The sequence below is a fragment of the Nerophis ophidion genome, linkage group LG06, assembly GCF_033978795.1.
Source record: "Nerophis ophidion isolate RoL-2023_Sa linkage group LG06, RoL_Noph_v1.0, whole genome shotgun sequence".
NCBI lineage: Eukaryota > Metazoa > Chordata > Actinopteri > Syngnathiformes > Syngnathidae > Nerophis > Nerophis ophidion.
This window is the reverse complement of record NC_084616.1, coordinates 21411658-21429447: the sequence shown is the minus strand read 5'-3', so window position 1 is coordinate 21429447 and position 17790 is coordinate 21411658. Positions and strand designations below refer to the sequence as shown.

Below are 17790 nucleotides of genomic sequence, written 5' to 3'. Positions count from 1 at the left end.
TTTTTAACAGAAAAAAGCGGGCTCATTTACCTATTTTTAATCAAAGGAAACCTTTCATGACATTAAAGCATTTAGAGAACGCAGGTATCGATCCCACTACTTCTCACATGCAAAGCGAGCGCTGTACCATTTGAGCTAATTCCCCCTCTCTGTCTAGAAATCGAAATTCTAAAGGTGCCCCGCGACCGCAAGCTGGAAGCGCCCGTGCATTGAAAAGTGACGCCACAGACAGGCAAGAAAACTTGATGTGTGTTGAAATAATAAACTCAAGTCAAACCTGCTACGATGCGTCATGTATTGGATGTCACCGCAACCCACACACGGATGACAGGAAGTCCGTCACATTGGCACCCAACTGGGAGACACCATCGGAAGCATAGGACGATGACGTCATCTGGGCCCTCGTAGCGAGCTACACTAAGCTGCTCAAAGAGAAGCGTCACGAGACCCAGGTATTGCAGGCACTGATGGAGCAGTTGGAGGGAAGCGGCGAGTGCAATCCGGAAGAAGAAGCCCAAAAAGCCGGCGCCGAGACCGCCCACTTGGGACGCGGGCCTGGGCAGACGGCGGTGGCATCCGCAGGCCAGCAGGGCGAGCTGTCGACCAAGGAAAACAAAGACGAGGAGGACACCAAGGTGGCCGCCGAGACCATCTCTCTGGAAGGCGGGGCTGGAGAGGCGTCAGGAGAGGCGGCAGTAGCGGCGACGGACCAGCAGGGCGAGCTGTCGGCCAAAGAAGAGAAATTGCCTGGAGAAATGCAGGACGAGGAGGAACATAAGGAATAAAAAAATACCTGGAAAAATGCAGGAAAGTGATGAAGAATAATCTGATGAAGATTATGATGAGGACAAAATTTATGTTTATGAAGGAAACCCCTGACGACACCGACCACGAGTACGACGAACGAGACCCGGAAGACAATGAGCCCCCGCAATAGACGCAAACCCCATACACCGAAAGGTGCACCGCGACCGCAAGCAGGAAGCGCCTGCGCACTGAAAAGTGACGCCACAGACAGGCAAGAAAACTTGATGTGTACTGAAATAATAAACTCAAGTCAAACCTGCTACGATGCGTCATGTATTGGATTTTACCGCAACCCACACACGGATGGCAGGAAGTCCGTCACACTTACCTTTCTTCATCTGTCTTGAAATGGATCAAAATGGCTCCTCAGCTTCAACATACAAAGTGTGTTAGGCAGGAAAGTACTGTTCGTTTACCTTTTTCTTTTAACTTTTTTGATGTCTCTCCAAAAATGTTTTCATGTCTTTTTATTCATACACTTTTCAAATGTTCTTGTCATCAGACAACATTTTCGGGGGCACCAACCAGGTGGACTTGACAGGTCTGCCTGTTTGGCCACGCCTATAAGAACAGCTGACAGGCAATACATCACAGTGGTCAGGTGACCCTTTTGAAGAAGACTGCAGATTACTGTCCAAAAATATCAGGTAAAAAATCCATCCAATATACTGAAATCAATCAATCAAGCTTATTTATACAGCCCTTAATCACAATTGTCTCAAAGGGCTGCACAATCCACAATGACATCCTCAGAAGATATCTCATAATAGGGCGAGAAAAAACGTAACCCAATGGGCGTAATGAGAACCCTTGGAGGGGACCGCAGTTGCAGGGACCCCCCTGGGCGACTGGTGCAAAATATTGTCCGGCTACAAGAAAATGTGAAACGGTTTGGAAGACTTTTGTTGACAGAAAAAATCCATAGGATAACATTTGGAGGAAGCAGGTATGGATCTTGTTTCCTCGGTGTTCTACCATTTGAGCTAAATTCCCTCTCTTGCAAAGAACAGTGTTCAACACGAGTGGGTTGAAATCTTATCGTCATCAGACTATCCATCCCATCCATCCATTTTCTACCGCTTATTCCCTTTCGGGGTCGCGGGGGGCGCTGGCGCCTATCTCAGCTACAATCGGGCAGAAGGCAGGGTACACCTTGGACAAGTCGCCAACTAATCGTAGCAATGACAGTCATTGAAGTGGAATTTCCCTTCAATCGCATCGTGGTAATGTGTGGCAGACGTATCTCTGTGGATCGACCACTATCATCCCAACCTAGTCAGAATCACCCTTGTTAGCATTTCCTTCAGTTGTAACAAAGGCTTAAAGGAGCATCTGTGACCAGGGGCTGTCTAACTCCTGTTATTTGCTGGAGGCTAAATTGCAGAGTCCTTAAGGAACGGTTGAAATAACAGTGTTGTAAGTGGATAATAGGTGATTTCGAAGACCACTTCCTCTGTTCAGTGGTCCATGTCAAGGTTGACCTTAAAGTTTCGCCTCTCATCCAAGTAGGCTTCATCAGTTTGTGCTTATAGACTTAGATCCGTCAGATTGATTCCAACGGTTGGTGCCAAAACCCCAAATATTTATACAGTTTATTATTTTTTTTACTGTTGTAAAAATAACACAACAATATCCTAATTCCTCTAAATGTCCATGTGGTCACATACTGTGAAGTAGACCTGGATCATAAAATGTATTATTTGAAGGCTCACAGCAAGTACTAGCTTGAGTCACCTAAGATGAGGTGGTCGAGTGGTTAAGGCGATGGACTGCTAATCCAATGTGTTCTACATGCGTGGGTTCGAATCCCATCCTCGTTGAACTGTTGTTCTCTTTAGTTGGCCTCAACTAACAAAAGGTTGTGAAAGTGCAGATCAGGATAACAATCTTTGACTGTGGTTACATAGTATCACACTGTCTGGTGTCAACGACTTTCTCGAGCTAAGGTGACTACCTGACCTTTCTGCATGCTTCCCCAAAATGACTTTTCATCTTTAACAGAAAAAAGCGGGCTCATTTACCTATTTTTAATCAAAGGAAACCTTTCATGACATGAAAGCATTTAGAGAACGCAGGTATCGATCCCACTACTTCTCACATGCAAAGCGAGCGCTGTACCATTTGAGCTAATTCCCCCTCTCTGTCTAGAAATCGAAATTCTAAAGGTGCACCGCGACCGCAAGCTGGAAGCGCCCGTGCATTGAAAAGTGACGCCACAGACAGGCAAGAAAACTTGATGTGTGTTGAAATAATAAACTCAAGTCAAACCTGCTACGATGCGTCATGTATTGGATGTCACCGCAACCCACACACGGATGACAGGAAGTCCGTCACATTGGCACCCAACTGGGAGACACCATCGGAAGCATAGGACGATGACGTCATCTGGGCCCTCGTAGCGAGCTACACTAAGCTGCTCAAAGAGAAGCGTCAGGAGACCCAGGTATTGCAGGCACTGATGGAGCAGTTGGAGGGAAGCGGCGAGTGCAACCCGGAAGAAGAAGCCCAAAAAGCCGGCGCCGAGACCGCCCACTTGGGACGCGGGCCTGGGCAGACGGCGGTGGCATCCGCAGGCCAGCAGGGCGAGCTGTCGACCAAGGAAAACAAAGACGAGGAGGACACCAAGGTGGCCGCCGAGACCATCTCTCTGGAAGGCGGGGCTGGAGAGGCGTCAGGAGAGGCGTCAGGAGAGGCGACAGTAGCGGCGACGGACCAGCAGGGCGAGCTGTCGGCCAAAGAAGAGAAATTGCCTGGAGAAATGCAGGACGAGGAGGAACATAAGGAATAAAAAAATACCTGGAAAAATGCAGGAAAGTGATGAAGAATAATCTGATGAAGATTATGATGAGGACAAAATTTATGTTTATGAAGGAACCCCCTGACGACACCGACCACGAGTACGACGAACGAGACCCGGAAGACAATGAGCCCCCGCAATAGACGCAAACCCCATACACCGAAAGGTGCACCGCGACCGCAAGCAGGAAGCGCCCGCGCACTGAAAAGTGACGCCACAGACAGGCAAGAAAACTTGATGTGTACTGAAATAATAAACTCAAGTCAAACCTGCTACGATGCGTCATGTATTGGATTTTACCGCAACCCACACACGGATGGCAGGAAGTCCGTCACACTTACCTTTCTTCATCTGTCTTGAAATGGATCAAAATGGCTCCTCAGCTTCAACATACAAAGTGTGTTAGGCAGGAAAGTACTGTTCGTTTACCTTTTTCTTTTAACTTTTTCGATGTCTCTCCAAAAAAGTTTTCATGTCTTTTTATTCATACACTTTTCAAATGTTCTTGTCATCAGACAACATTTTCGGGGGCACCAACCAGGTGGACTTGACAGGTCTGCCTGTTTGGCCACGCCTATAAGAACAGCTGACAGGCAATACATCACAGTGGTCAGGTGACCCTTTTGAAGAAGACTGCAGATTACTGTCCAAAAATATCAGGTAAAAAATCCATCCAATATACTGAAATCAATCAATCAAGCTTATTTATACAGCCCTTAATCACAATTGTCTCAAAGGGCTGCACAATCCACAATGACATCCTCAGAAGATATCTCATAATAGGGCGAGAAAAAACGTAACCCAATGGGCGTAATGAGAACCCTTGGAGGGGACCGCAGTTGCAGGGACCCCCCTGGGCGACTGGTGCAAAATATTGTCCGGCTACAAGAAAATGTGAAACGGTTTGGAAGACTTTTGTTGACAGAAAAAATCCATAGGATAACATTTGGAGGAAGCAGGTATGGATCTTGTTTCCTCGGTGTTCTACCATTTGAGCTAAATTCCCTCTCTTGCAAAGAACAGTGTTCAACACAAGTGGGTTGAAATCTTATCGTCATCAGACTATCCATCCCATCCATCCATTTTCTACCGCTTATTCCCTTTCGGGGTCGCGGGGGGCGCTGGCGCCTATCTCAGCTACAATCGGGCAGAAGGCAGGGTACACCTTGGACAAGTCGCCAACTAATCGTAGCAATGACAGTCATTGAAGTGGAATTTCCCTTCAATCGCATCGTGGTATTGTGTGGCAGACGTATCTCTGTGGATCAACCACTATACTCCCAACCTAGTCAGAATCACCCTTGTTAGCATTTCCTTCAGTTGTAACAAAGGCTTAAAGGAGCATCTGTGACCAGGGGCTGTCTAACTCCTCTTATTTGCTGGAGGCTAAATTGCAGAGTCCTTAAGGAACGGTTGAAATAACAGTGTTGTAAGTGTATAATAGGTGATTTCGAAGAGCACTTCCTCTGTTCAGTGGTCCATGTCAAGGTTGACCTTAAAGTTTTACCTCTTATCCAAGAAGCTTGATCAGTTTGTGTTTATAGACTTAGATTCGTCAGATTAAGTCCAACAGTTGGTGCCGAAACCCCAAATATTTATACAGTTTACTGTTTTTTTTTATTTTTGTAAAAATAACAAAACAATATGCTAATACCTCTAAATGTCTACTGTGACGTAGACCTGGATCATAAAATCTATCATTTGAAGGCTCACAGCAAGTACTAACTTGAGTCAACTAAGATGAGGTGGCCGAGTGGTTAAGGCGATGGACTGCTAATCCATTGTGTTCTACACGCGTGGGTTCGAATCCCATCCTCATCGAGCTGTTGTTCTCTTTAGTTTGCCTCACCGAACAAAAGGTTGTGAAATTGCAGATCAGGATAACAATCTTTGACTGTGGTTACATAGTATCACACTGTCTTGTGTCAACGACTTTCTCCAGCTGAGGTGACTACCTGACCTTTCTGCATGCTTCCCCAAAATGACTTTTCATCTTTAACAGAAAAAAAACGGGCTCATTTACCTATTTTTAATCAAAGGAAACCGTTCATGACACTAAAGCAACTGGAGAATGCAGGTATCGATCCCGCAACCTCTAACATGCAAACCGAGCGCTCTACCATTTGAGCTAATTCCCCCTATGTCCAGACATAGAATTTCTCATTTTCAATATATCGATGTCTATGGAAGTTCTCATTCATCCAGTTCATTGAAATCTAAGGGCATTCAATCCAGTGCAACTAGACTGTTTGGTTAGTCTTAGAAAATGTTTCGCTTCTCATCCAACTGGGCTTCATCAGTTCATGCTCATTGACTCATATTGGTCAGATCTATTTTTGGACTTAGATTGGTCATATGAAGTCCAGTGGCTATTGCCAAAACCCCAGTTTCCTGTACTTCAACACAAGGAGGGTGTACCTGGGCAAAGATGGTACTGCCCTATCGTAGTGAGAAAACCATCTGTTGAGATGCAGAAGAGCAATCCCACTGTAAGTGCCAATGACAGTCATCCATCCATCCATTTTCTACTGCTTGTCCCTTTTGGGGTGACGGGGAGTGCTGGTGCCTATCTCCGCTGCATTTGGGCGGAATGTGTTTTACACCTTGGACAAGTCGCCAACTAATCGTAGCAATGAGAGTCATTGAAGTGGAATTTCTCTTCAATCGCATCGTGGTATTGTGTGGCAGACGTATCTCTGTGGATCAACCACTATCCTCCCAACCTAGTCAGAATCACCCTTGTTAGCATTTCCTTCAGTTGTAACAAAGGCTTAAAGGAGCATCTGTGACCAGGGGCTGTCTAACTCCTGTTACTTGCTGGAGGCTAAATTGCAGAGTTATTCAGGAACGGTTGAAATGACAGTGTTGTACGTGGATAATAGGTGATTTCGAAGACCACTTCCTCTGTTCAGTGGTCCATGTCAAGGTTGACCTTAAAGTTTTACCTCTTATCCAAGAAGCATGATCAGTTTGTGTCTATAGACTTAGATGCGTCAGATTAAGTCCAAAAATTGGTGCCAAAACCCCAAATATTTATACAGTTTACTGTTTTTTTTATTTTTGTAAAAATAACAAAACAATATCCTAATACCTCTAAATGTCTACTGTGATGAAGACCTGGATCATAAAATCTATCATTTGAAGGCTCTCAGCACGTACTAACTAGAGTCAACTAAGATGAGGTGGCAGAGTGGTTAAGGCGATTGACTGCTAATCCATTGTGTTCTACATGTGTGGGTTTGAATCCCATCCTCATCGAGCTGTTGTTCTCTTTAGTTGGCCTCAACGAACAAAAGGTTGTGAAATTGCAGATCAGGATAACAATCTTTGACTGTGGTTACATAGTATCACTCTGTCTTGTGTCAACAACTTTCTCGAGCTGAGGTGACTACCTGACCTTTCTGCATGCTTCCCCAAAATGACTTTTCATCTTTAACTGAAAAAAAACGGGCTCATTTACCTATTTTTAATCAAAGGAAACCGTTCATGACACTAAAGCAACTGGAGAATGCAGGTATCGACCCCGCTACCTCTCACATGCAAAGCGAGCGCTCTACCATTTGAGCTAATTCCCCCTCTGTCAGGACATAGAATTTCCCACTTTCAATATATCAATGTCTATGGAAGTTCTCATTCATCCAGTTCATTGTAATCTCAGGGCATTCAATCCAGTGCAACTAGACTGTTTGGTTAGTCTTGGAAAATGTTTCGCTTCTCATCCAACTGGACTTTATCAGTTCATGCTCATTGACTCATATTGGTCAGATCTATTTTTGGACTTAGATTGGTCAGATGAAGTCCAAGGGCTATTGCCAAAACCCCAGTTTCCTGTACTTCAACACAAGGAGGGTGTACCTGGGCAAAGATGGTACTGCCCTATCGTAGTGAGAAAACCATCTGTTGAGATGCAGAAGAGAAATCCCACTGTAAGTGCCAATGACAGTCATCCATCCATCCATTTTCTACTGCTTGTCCCTTTTGGGGTGACGGGGAGTGCTGGTGCCTATCTCGGCTGCATTTGGGCGGAATGTGTTTTACACCTTGGACAAGTCGCCAACTAATCCTAGCAATGACAGTCATTGAAGTGGAATTTCCCTTCAATCGCATCGTGGTAATGTGTGGCAGACGTATCTCTGTGGATCAACCACTATCATCCCAACCTACTCAGAATCACCCTTGTTAGCATTTCCTTCAGTTGTAACAAAGGCTTAAAGGAGCATCTGTGACCAGGGGCTGTCTAACTCCTGTTATTTGCTGGGGGCTAAATTGCAGAGTTCTTCAGGAACGGTTGAAATAACAGTGTTGTACGTGGATAATAGGTGATTTCGAAGACCACTTCCTCTGTTCAGTGGTCCATGTCAAGGTTGACCTTAAAGTTTTACCTCTTATCCAAGAAGCATGATCAGTTTGTGTCTATAGACTTAGATTCGTCAGATTAAGTCCAAAAGTTGGTGCCAAAACCCCAAATATTATACAGTTTACTGTTTTTTTTATTTTTGTAAAAATAACAAAACAATATCCTAATACCTCTAAATGTCTACTGTGACAAAGACCTGGATCATAAAATCTATCATTTGAAGGCTCTCAGCACGTACTAACTAGACTCAACTAAGATGAGGTGGCCGAGTGGTTAAGGCGATGGACTGCTAATCCATTGTGTTCTACATGCGTGGGTTCGAATCCCATCCTCATCGAGCTGTTGTTCTCTTTAGTTGGCCTCAACGAACAAAAGGTTGTGAAATTGCAGATCAGGATAACAATCTTTGACTGTGGTTACATAGTATCACTCTGTCTTGTGTCAACAACTTTCTCGAGCTTAGGTGACTACCTGACCTTTCTGCATGCTTCCCCAAAATGACTTTTCATCTTCAACTGAAAAAAAACGGGCTCATTTACCTATTTTTAATCAAAGGAAACCGCTCATGACACTAAAGCAACTGGAGAATGCAGGTATCGATCCCGCTACCTCTCACATGCAAAGCGAGCGCTCTACCATTTGAGATAATTCCCCCTCTGTCAGGACATAGAATGTCTCACTTTCAATATATCGATGTCTATGGAAGTTCTCATTCATCCAGTTCATTGTAATCTCAGGGCATTCAATCCAGTGCAACTAGACTGTTTGGTTAGTCTTGGAAAATGTTCCGCTTCTCATCCAACTGGACTTTATCAGTTCATGCTCATTGACTCATATTGGTCAGATCTATTTTTGGACTTAGATTGGTCAGATGACGTCTAAGGGCTATTGCCAAAACCCCAGTTTCCTGTACTTCAACACAAGGAGGGTGTACCTGGGCAAAGATGGTACTGCCCTATCGTAGTGAGAAAACCATCTGTTGAGATGCAGAAGAGCAATCCCACTTTAAGTGCCAATGACAGTCATCCATCCATCCATTTTCTACTGCTTGTCCCTTTTGGGGTGACGGGGAGTGCTGGTGCCTATCTCGGCTGCATTTGGGCGGAATGTGTTTTACACCTTGGACAAGTCGCCAACTAATCCTAGCAATGACAGTCATTGAAGTGGAATTTCCCTTCAATCGCATCGTGGTAATGTGCGGCAGACGTATCTCTGTGGATCAACCACTATCATCCCAACCTAGTCAGAATCACCCTTGTTAGCATTTCCTTCAGTTGTAACAAAGGCTTAAAGGAGCATCTGTGACCAGGGGCTGTCTAACTCCTGTTATTTGCTGGGGGCTAAATTGCAGAGCTCTTCAGGAACGGTTGAAATGACAGTGTTGTACGTGGATAATAGGTGATTTCGAAGACCACTTCCTCTGTTCAGTGGTCCATGTCAAGGTTGACCTTAAAGTTTTACCTCTTATCCAAGAAGCATGATCAGTTTGTGTCTATAGACTTAGATTCGTCAGATTAAGTCCAAAAGTTGGTGCCAAAACCCCAAATATTTATACAGTTTACTGTTTTTTTTATTTTTGTAAAAATAACAAAACAATATCCTAATACCTCTAAATGTCTACTGTGACGAAGACCTGATCATAAAATCTATCATTTGAAGGCTCTCAGCACGTACTAACTAGAGTCAACTAAGATGAGGTGTCCGAGTGGTTAAGGCGATGGACTGCTAATCCATTGTGTTCTACACACGTGGGTTCGAATCCCATCCTCATTGAGCTGTTGTTCTCTTTAGTTGGCCTCAACGAACAAAAGGTTGTGAAATTGCAAATCAGGATAACAATCTTTGACTGTGGTTACATAGTATCACTCTGTCTTGTGTCAACGACTTTCTCGAGCTGAGGTGACTACCTGACCTTTCTGCATGCTTCCCCAAAATGACTTTTCATCTTTAACTGAAAAAAAACGGGCTCATTTACCTATTTTTAATCAAAGGAAACCGTTCATGACACTAAAGCAACTGGAGAATGCAGGTATCGATCCCGCTACCTCTCACATGCAAAGCGAGCGCTCTACCATTTGAGCTAATTCCCCCTCTGTCAGAACATAGAATTTCTCACTTTCAATATATCGATGTCTATGGAAGTTCTCATTCATCCAGTTCATTGTAATCTCAGGGCATTCAATCCAGTGCAACTAGACTGTTTGGTTAGTCTTGGAAAATGTTTCGCTTCTCATCCAACTGGACTTTATCAGTTCATGCTCATTGACTCATATTGGTCAGATCTATTTTTGGACTTAGATTGGTCAGATGAAGTTCAAGGGCTATTGCCAAAACCCCAGTTTCCTGTACTTCAACACAAGGAGGGTGTACCTGGGCAAATATGGTACTGCCCTATCGTAGTGAGAAAACCATCTGTTGAGATGCAGAAGAGCAATCCCACTGTAAGTGCCTGTTATGTATTCAAATAACGAGGTAGCACACACGTTTAGTAACTTTTATATATGACTTGGGAGTAGCAGTAGCATACACTCTAGAGAGGGATCATCAACACTCAATGTACAGCACTTGGTGAGCATGCTAAATAGACACAACTCAACTACGGGAAGTCAGTCAGGACAAACAACGCTGAGTCAGCATGCACATTAATACACCACATCACCTCCCCCCATAGATCAAAGGCAATGCAAAATCAGTACACACTTTCAATACGGCAACATTCAATTCTTTAATTCTGTAATAAACAAACACAAAAATGTCACAGATGCTATGCCAGATAGTGCATTTAAACTCAAATTCAACCCTCTTTAATAACAAATGAAAAACTCCCTTATGAAAAGAATCAGTCCCTGTAACGCTGAGGTCGCCTGATAGTACGCTCTGAGCGTCTCAAAGTCACTGTCTCTGGGTCAGGCAGCACTGGCGGTTCCAACTCAAAAGCTGGTGGTTCAGGTTCTTCGGAGTCCGTTCCACAGAGGTCACTCGCCTGCTCAGCTGACGCAGTTTCACCTCCAGGCTCTGAATCTGGAGGGTCAGGAAGGTAGCGAGGTCTCAGCTGATCTCCGTGACGCCGGTACACTTGGTCTGGTGTCTGGCCTTGCACTCGGTATGACACTGGACCAGTCTGTTGTGTCACTACCCCAGGAATCCATTTGGGTTTCTCTCCTGCAGTGTTGCGCAGATACACAGAGTCATTTACATCAAACTGTCTCTCGGCAGCCTGACTGTCATGTTTCTCCTTCTGCTGATACTGTCTCTTTCTGACTCGTTCGGTGATGCTTGGTTTCAGGAAGTCCAAACGTGTTCGTACATGTCTTTTCAGGAACAAGTCCGCTGGTGACTCTCCAGTTGTGCTGTGGGGAGTGGTGCGATAGCGCAGCAGGATGTGTGATATCTTGTCCTCAACACTCAGGTTCTGTCCAACAAGTTTTTTCATGCCTGCTTTGAAAATAGCAACATATTTTTCAGCCAGTCCATTTGTAGCTGGATGTCTCGGCGCACCGGTCGTGTGAAGGACTCCATTCCTCTTTATGAACTGCTGAAACTCATCCGATGTGAACGTTGTCGCATTGTCTGTGACAATTTGTTCCGGCACACCGAATGATGCGAACAGTCTCTTAAGTCGTGTAATGGTTGCAGTAGATGTGATTTGTGCCATTTTGTAAACCTCCAACCACTTAGAGTATGCATCAACCACAATCATGAACATGTGACCTAAGAATGGGCCTGCAAAGTCAATGTGTAGTCTTTTCCAAACCTCTCCAGGAAATTCCCAGGGATGCAGCGGGACTTGGCGTGGCGTGCGCTGTTCCAGCTGGCAGGTCTCACACTGCTTGCAAACTCTCTCAGCATCCATATCTACATTTGGCCACCAGACATATTGTCGTGCAATTGTTTTCATCTTTACAATGCCAGGGTGTCCGTCGTGGATCTCTTTTAGCACTGCACTTCTCATTTTTGCAGGTACTATTACTCTTGTTCCCCATAGAACACACCCCTGTTCGACAGATAGCTCATCTCTCTTTCTGTAGTACACCCTCAGTTCATCTGGTATTTCTTTTGGCCATCCTTCCATGATGTACCTGTGCAGTTTTGAAAGCTCTGTGTCCTTTCGTGTAGCCTTGGAAATTTGTTTTGCACTCAACGGTGCCTCCTCAAGGTGCTCATATAACAGTGCATTTATGCAAGCTGTCATTGTCTCTGTACCTGTATCTTTCGTCTCAGGCAGCGGAACACGAGACAACCCGTCTGGATTGCCGTGCTCCTCTGACCTGCGGTATGTCATGTGGTAATCATACGCAGACAGTATGATGGCCCATCTCTGTATGCGCGCTGCTGCCATTGTAGGAAGTCCCTTACGTTCTCCAAACAGCGCGAGCAGGGGCTTGTGGTCGGATATTAAGTCAAACTTGCGCCCCCACAGATATTGATGGAACTTCTTCACACCAAACACCAGGCTCAATGCCTCTTTTTCTATCTGTGAATAGTTTTTCTCTGCCGGAGAGAGCGTGCGGGAAGCATAGGCTATTGGATGTTCATGCCCGTCTGGTGTTGTGTGCTGTATCACTGCTCCGATTCCATAAGCAGAAGCATCACATGCAAGCGAAAGCGGCAGACGTGGATCATAGTGAACCAGCACTTTGTCACTGGTCAAGAGCTCCTTGCATTTGCCAAAAGCACTCTGCTCCGTCTCGCGCCATCTCCATTTAACTTTGTCTTTCAGTAGCTTGTAAAGTGGGGCCAAAATTGTGCTTTGCTGAGGCACAAAACGTCCATAGTAGTTAACTAGGCCCAGGAAAGCTCTGAGCTCTTTGACATTTCTGGGTGCCGGAGCATCATGTATGGCTATGACCTTATTTTTGGATGGGTAGACGCCTTTCCCGTCCAGCACATGTCCCAGATATTCAATCTGTGTCTTGCCGAAGTCACACTTTGACTTTTTCACTCTCATGCCGTTCTCTTGCAGTCTCTGTAAAACCTTGTCCAGGTTCACGAGATGCTGGGCTTCATCTCGGCCCATAATCAATAAATCATCTAGATAAATTACTACATCAAGATCTTTCAACAGGTTCTCCATAATGCGTTGAAAAATGCTAACAGCAGAAGTGACACCGAAACAAAGTCTATTGTACACAAACAGTCCTTTATGAGTATTCACTGTTGTATACTTTTTTGACTCTTCATCCAGGAGTACTTGTTGATAGGCTGCTGCTAGATCTATTTTAGAAAATATTTTTCCTCCACATAGTGCTGCTAACACCTCCTCAATTCTTGGTAGGGGGTACGTTTCAGCGTTTGTAGCCAAGTTAACAGTTACCTTGTAGTCGCCACACAAGCGAAGTCCTCCATCCCGCTTAAGCACTGGAACCACTGGAGCAGCCCAGTCACTGTGTTTCACTGGACTGATGACACCCTCCTTTTCTAGGCGCTGCAGCTCCTTTTCAACTTTTTCTTTCATGGCGAATGGCAGGACGCGGGCTTTGTGGAACTTTGGAACTGCATCAGGCTTTACAGAAATTGTGGCTTTAATGTCCTTTAATGTTCCAAGCTCATCCTTGAATACCTCATCATATTTAGCCAGCACTTCTTGAATCAATTTGGGCTTTTGTGCTGATGTTAAATTTTCAGCAACTGTGTTGATTGCGGCTGCTTTAATCATTTTCCAGTTTAGCTTGATCTCATCTAGCCATTCTCTCCCACACAGTGAAGGACCCTCAACTCCCACAACTATCAGTGGTAGGCTAGCAGTCTGATTTTCATAAGCCACTTTTGCCATAAACTGGCCTTTAACAGGAATTGGCTCCCCTGAGTAGCCCTTTAGCTTTACGCGGCTGTCCACTAGTGGCATATGTGAGAATGACTGCTCATAGACATCTTCTGAGATTATACTCATTCCTGATCCTGTGTCTATTTCCATCAGGACTTTCTTTCCATTTACATCAAAAATGGCCTTATATGGCTGTCGGCCTGCACCATTTGTGCTGAAAACAGTCAAAATATCACCAACATCATCTTCATTTTTGTCAGTTTGCACATAGCCTGTCCTTCTCTCCTCTCTTCGCTCACTGCTTTTCTTCCCCTTTTTATCATATTTATTTTCACGTGCTGGGCCTCCAGATCTACATGCTTTCTGTATGTGCCCTATTTTATCACATTTATGACACTTTGCATTCTTGTAGTAACAGTCACTTGCATTATGATTCTTGCCTTTGCATCTGTAGCATGTCTCTTGTTTTGAAGGCGAGCGCCGTCTTTGCCTCTCCTTTACCTTGTGAACAGCTGAAGTGACGTCATCACCCTTCCTCAACTGCTGTGCGTCGCGGTGGGCCGTCTCCATGTTGACAGCCAGCTCCACAGCTCTTGCAAAAGTCAGTCTGTCCTCCGAGAGCAACTTGCGTTGACATGCCTCAGAACTGACCCCGCTGACAAAGCCATCACGCAGAGCCTCATCCAGTCTGTCACCAAAATCACACTTTGCAGCTAATTGACGCAGCTCAGCGGCATATTCCGTAACCGTCTGGTTGCTTTTCTGAACACACTTGCGGTACCTGAAGCGTTCGGCAATAACCAACGGCTTTGGCTCATAATAGTCTTTCAGAGTGTCCACAATCTGGTCAAATGTTTTGTTTTTGGGCAAATCAGGCTGAACCAAATTGCGAAGAAGTCCATATGTCACTGCTCCCACTGAACTCAACAACAATGGGACCCTCTTTTCATCATCGACATCATGGGCTTCAAACAGCAACTCCATGCGCTCAATGTAGGCTGACCATCATTCAATCTCAGGTTTAAACTCGTCTGCTCGCTGAGAAAAGTATGCCATCTTCACTTCCAAAAAAAAACAAAACTGCAAGGAACACTCATAAACCGATTAAGCTCATCGCCAATATGTTATGTATTCAAATAACGAGGTAGCACACACGTTTAGTAACTTTTATATATGACTTGGGAGTAGCAGTAGCATACACTCTAGAGAGGGATCATCAACACTCAATGTACAGCACTTGGTGAGCATGCTAAATAGACACAACTCAACTACGGCAAGTCAGTCAGGACAAACAACGCTGAGTCAGCATGCACATTAATACACCACAGTGCCAATGACAGTCATCCATCCATCCATTTTCTACTGCTTGTCCCTTTTGGGGTGACGGGGAGTGCTGGTGCCTATCTCGGCTGCATTTGGGCGGAATGTGTTTTACACCTTGGACAAGTCGCCAACTAATCGTAGCAATGACAGTCATTGAAGTGGAATTTCCCTTCAATCGCATCGTGGTATTGTGTGGCAGACGTATATCTGTGGATCAACCACTATCATCCCAACCTAGTCAGAATCACCCTTGTTAGCATTTCCTTCAGTTGTAACAAAGGCTTAAAGGAGCATCTGTGACCAGGGGCTGTCTAACTCCCGTTATTTGCTGGAGGCTAAATTGCAAAGTCCTTCAGGAACGGTTGAAATAACAGTGTTGTATGTGGATAATAGGTGATTTCGAAGACCACTTCCTCTGTTCAGTGGTCCATGTCAAGGTTGACCTTAAAGTTTTACCTCTTATCCAAGAAGCATGATCAGTTTGTGTCTATAGACTTAGATTTGTCAGATTAAGTACAAAAGTTGGTGCCAAAACCCCAAATATTTATACAGTTTACTGTTTTTTTTATTTTTGTAAAAATAACAAAACAATATCCTAATACCTCTAAATGTCTACTGTGACGAAGACCTGGATCATAAAACCTATCATTTGAAGGCTCTCAGCACGTACTAACTAGAGTCAACTAAGATGAGGTGGCCGAGTGGTTAAGGCGATGGACTGCTAATCCATTGTGTTCTACACGCGTGGGTTCGAATCCCATCCTCATCGAGCTGTTGTTCTCTTTAGTTGGCCTCAACGAACAAAAGGTTGTGAAATTGCAGATCAGGATAACAATCTTTGACTGTGGTTACATAGTATCACTCTGTCTTGTGTCAACGACTTTCTCGAGCTGAGGTGACTACCTGACCTTTCTGCATGCTTCCCCAAAATGACTTTTCATCTTTAACTGAAAAAAAACGGGCTCATTTACCTATTTTTAATCAAAGGAAAACGTTCATGACACTAAAGCATTTGGAGAATGCAGGTATCGATCCCGCTACCTCTCACATGCAAAGCGAGCGCTCTACCATCTGAGCTAATTCCCCCTCTGTCAGGACATAGAATTTCTCACATTCAATATATCGATGTCTATGGAAGTTCTCATTCATCCAGTTCATTGTAATCTCAGGGCATTCAATCCAGTGCAACTAGACTGTTTGGTTAGTCTTGGAAAATGTTTCGCTTCTCATCCAACTGGACTTTATCAGTTCATGCTCATTGACTCATATTGGTCAGATCTATTTTTGGACTTAGATTGGTCAGATGAAGTCCAAGGGCTATTGCCAAAACCCCAGTTTCCTGTACTTCAACACAAGGAGGGTGTACCTGGGCAAAGATGGTACTGCCCTATCGTAGTGAGAAAACCATCTGTTGAGATGCAGAAGAGCAATCCCACTGTAAGTGCCAATGACAGTCATCCATCCATCCATTTTCTACTGCTTGTCCCTTTTGGGGTGACGGGGAGTGCTGGTGCCTATCTCGGCTGCATTTGGGCGGAATGTGTTTTACACTTTGGACAAGTCGCCAACTAATCCTAGCAATGACAGTCATTGAAGTGGAATTTCCCTTCAATCGCATCGTGGTATTGTGTGGCAGACGTATCTCTGTGGATCAACCACTATCATCCCAACCTAGTCAGAATCACCCTTGTTAGCATTTCCTTCAGTTGTAACAAAGGCTTAAAGGAGCATCTGTGACCAGGGGCTGTCTAACTCCTGTTATTTGCTGGGGGCTAAATTGCAGAGTTCTTCAGGAACGGTTGAAATAACAGTGTTGTACGTGAATAATAGGTGATTTCGAAGACCACTTCCTCTGTTCAGTGGTCCATGTCAAGGTTGACCTTAAAGTTTTACCTCTTATCCAAGAAGCATGATCAGTTTGTGTCTATAGACTTAGATTCGTCAGATTAAGTCCAAAAGTTGGTGCCAAAACCCCAAATATTTATACAGTTTACTGTTTTTTTTATTTTTGTAAAAATAACAAAACAATATCCTAATACCTCTAAATGTCTACTGTGACAAAGACCTGGATCATAAAACCTATCATTTGAAGGCTCTCAGCACGTACTAACTAGAGTCCACTAAGATGAGGTGGCCGAGTGGTTAAGGCGATGGACTGCTAATCCATTGTGTTCTACACGCGTGGGTTCGAATCCCATCCTCATCGAGCTGTTGTTCTCTTTAGTTGGCCTCAACGAACAAAAGGTTGTGAAATTGCAGATCAGGATAACAATCTTTGACTGTGGTTACAGAGTATCACTCTGTCTTGTGTCAACGACTTTCTCGAGCTGAGGTGACTACCTGACCTTTCTGCATGCTTCCCCAAAATGACTTTTCATCTTTAACTGAAAAAAAACGGGCTCATTTACCTATTTTTAATCAAAGGAAACCGTTCATGACACTAAAGCAACTGGAGAATGCAGGTATCGATCCCGCTACCTCTCACATGCAAAGCGAGCGCTCTACCATTTGAGCTAATTCCCCCTCTGTCAGGACATAGAATTTCTCACTTTCAATATATCGATGTCTATGGAAGTTCTCATTCATCCAGTTCATTGTAATCTCAGGGCATTCAATCCAGTGCAACTAGACTGTTTGGTTAGTCTTGGAAAATGTTTCGCTTCTCATCCAACTGGACTTTATCAGTTCATGCTCATTGACTCATATTGGTCAGATCTATTTTTGGACTTAGATTGGTCAGAT

The 17790-nt window shown here is 44.4% G+C and overlaps 1 protein-coding gene and 7 non-coding genes across 11 annotated transcripts in view; 7 read left to right on the top strand and 1 right to left on the bottom strand.

The window, feature by feature from the left end:
* LOC133554362 (gastrula zinc finger protein XlCGF57.1-like) overlaps nt 1-17790 on the bottom strand; it is a 295100-nt gene that overhangs the window by 151631 nt on the left and 125679 nt on the right. The gene's annotated exons all lie outside the window — the stretch shown is intronic.
* Nucleotides 2546-2627, top strand: trnas-gcu (transfer RNA serine (anticodon GCU)). The gene has a single exon. It is a non-coding gene; the product is annotated as a tRNA-Ser (tRNA).
* Nucleotides 5344-5425, top strand: trnas-gcu (transfer RNA serine (anticodon GCU)). The gene has a single exon. It is a non-coding gene; the product is annotated as a tRNA-Ser (tRNA).
* Nucleotides 6781-6862, top strand: trnas-gcu (transfer RNA serine (anticodon GCU)). The gene has a single exon. It is a non-coding gene; the product is annotated as a tRNA-Ser (tRNA).
* Nucleotides 8217-8298, top strand: trnas-gcu (transfer RNA serine (anticodon GCU)). Its single transcript has one exon. It is a non-coding gene; the product is annotated as a tRNA-Ser (tRNA).
* trnas-gcu (transfer RNA serine (anticodon GCU)) lies at nt 9653-9734 on the top strand. The gene has a single exon. It is a non-coding gene; the product is annotated as a tRNA-Ser (tRNA).
* Nucleotides 15736-15817, top strand: trnas-gcu (transfer RNA serine (anticodon GCU)). Its single transcript has one exon. It is a non-coding gene; the product is annotated as a tRNA-Ser (tRNA).
* On the top strand, nt 17173-17254 carry trnas-gcu (transfer RNA serine (anticodon GCU)). Its single transcript has one exon. It is a non-coding gene; the product is annotated as a tRNA-Ser (tRNA).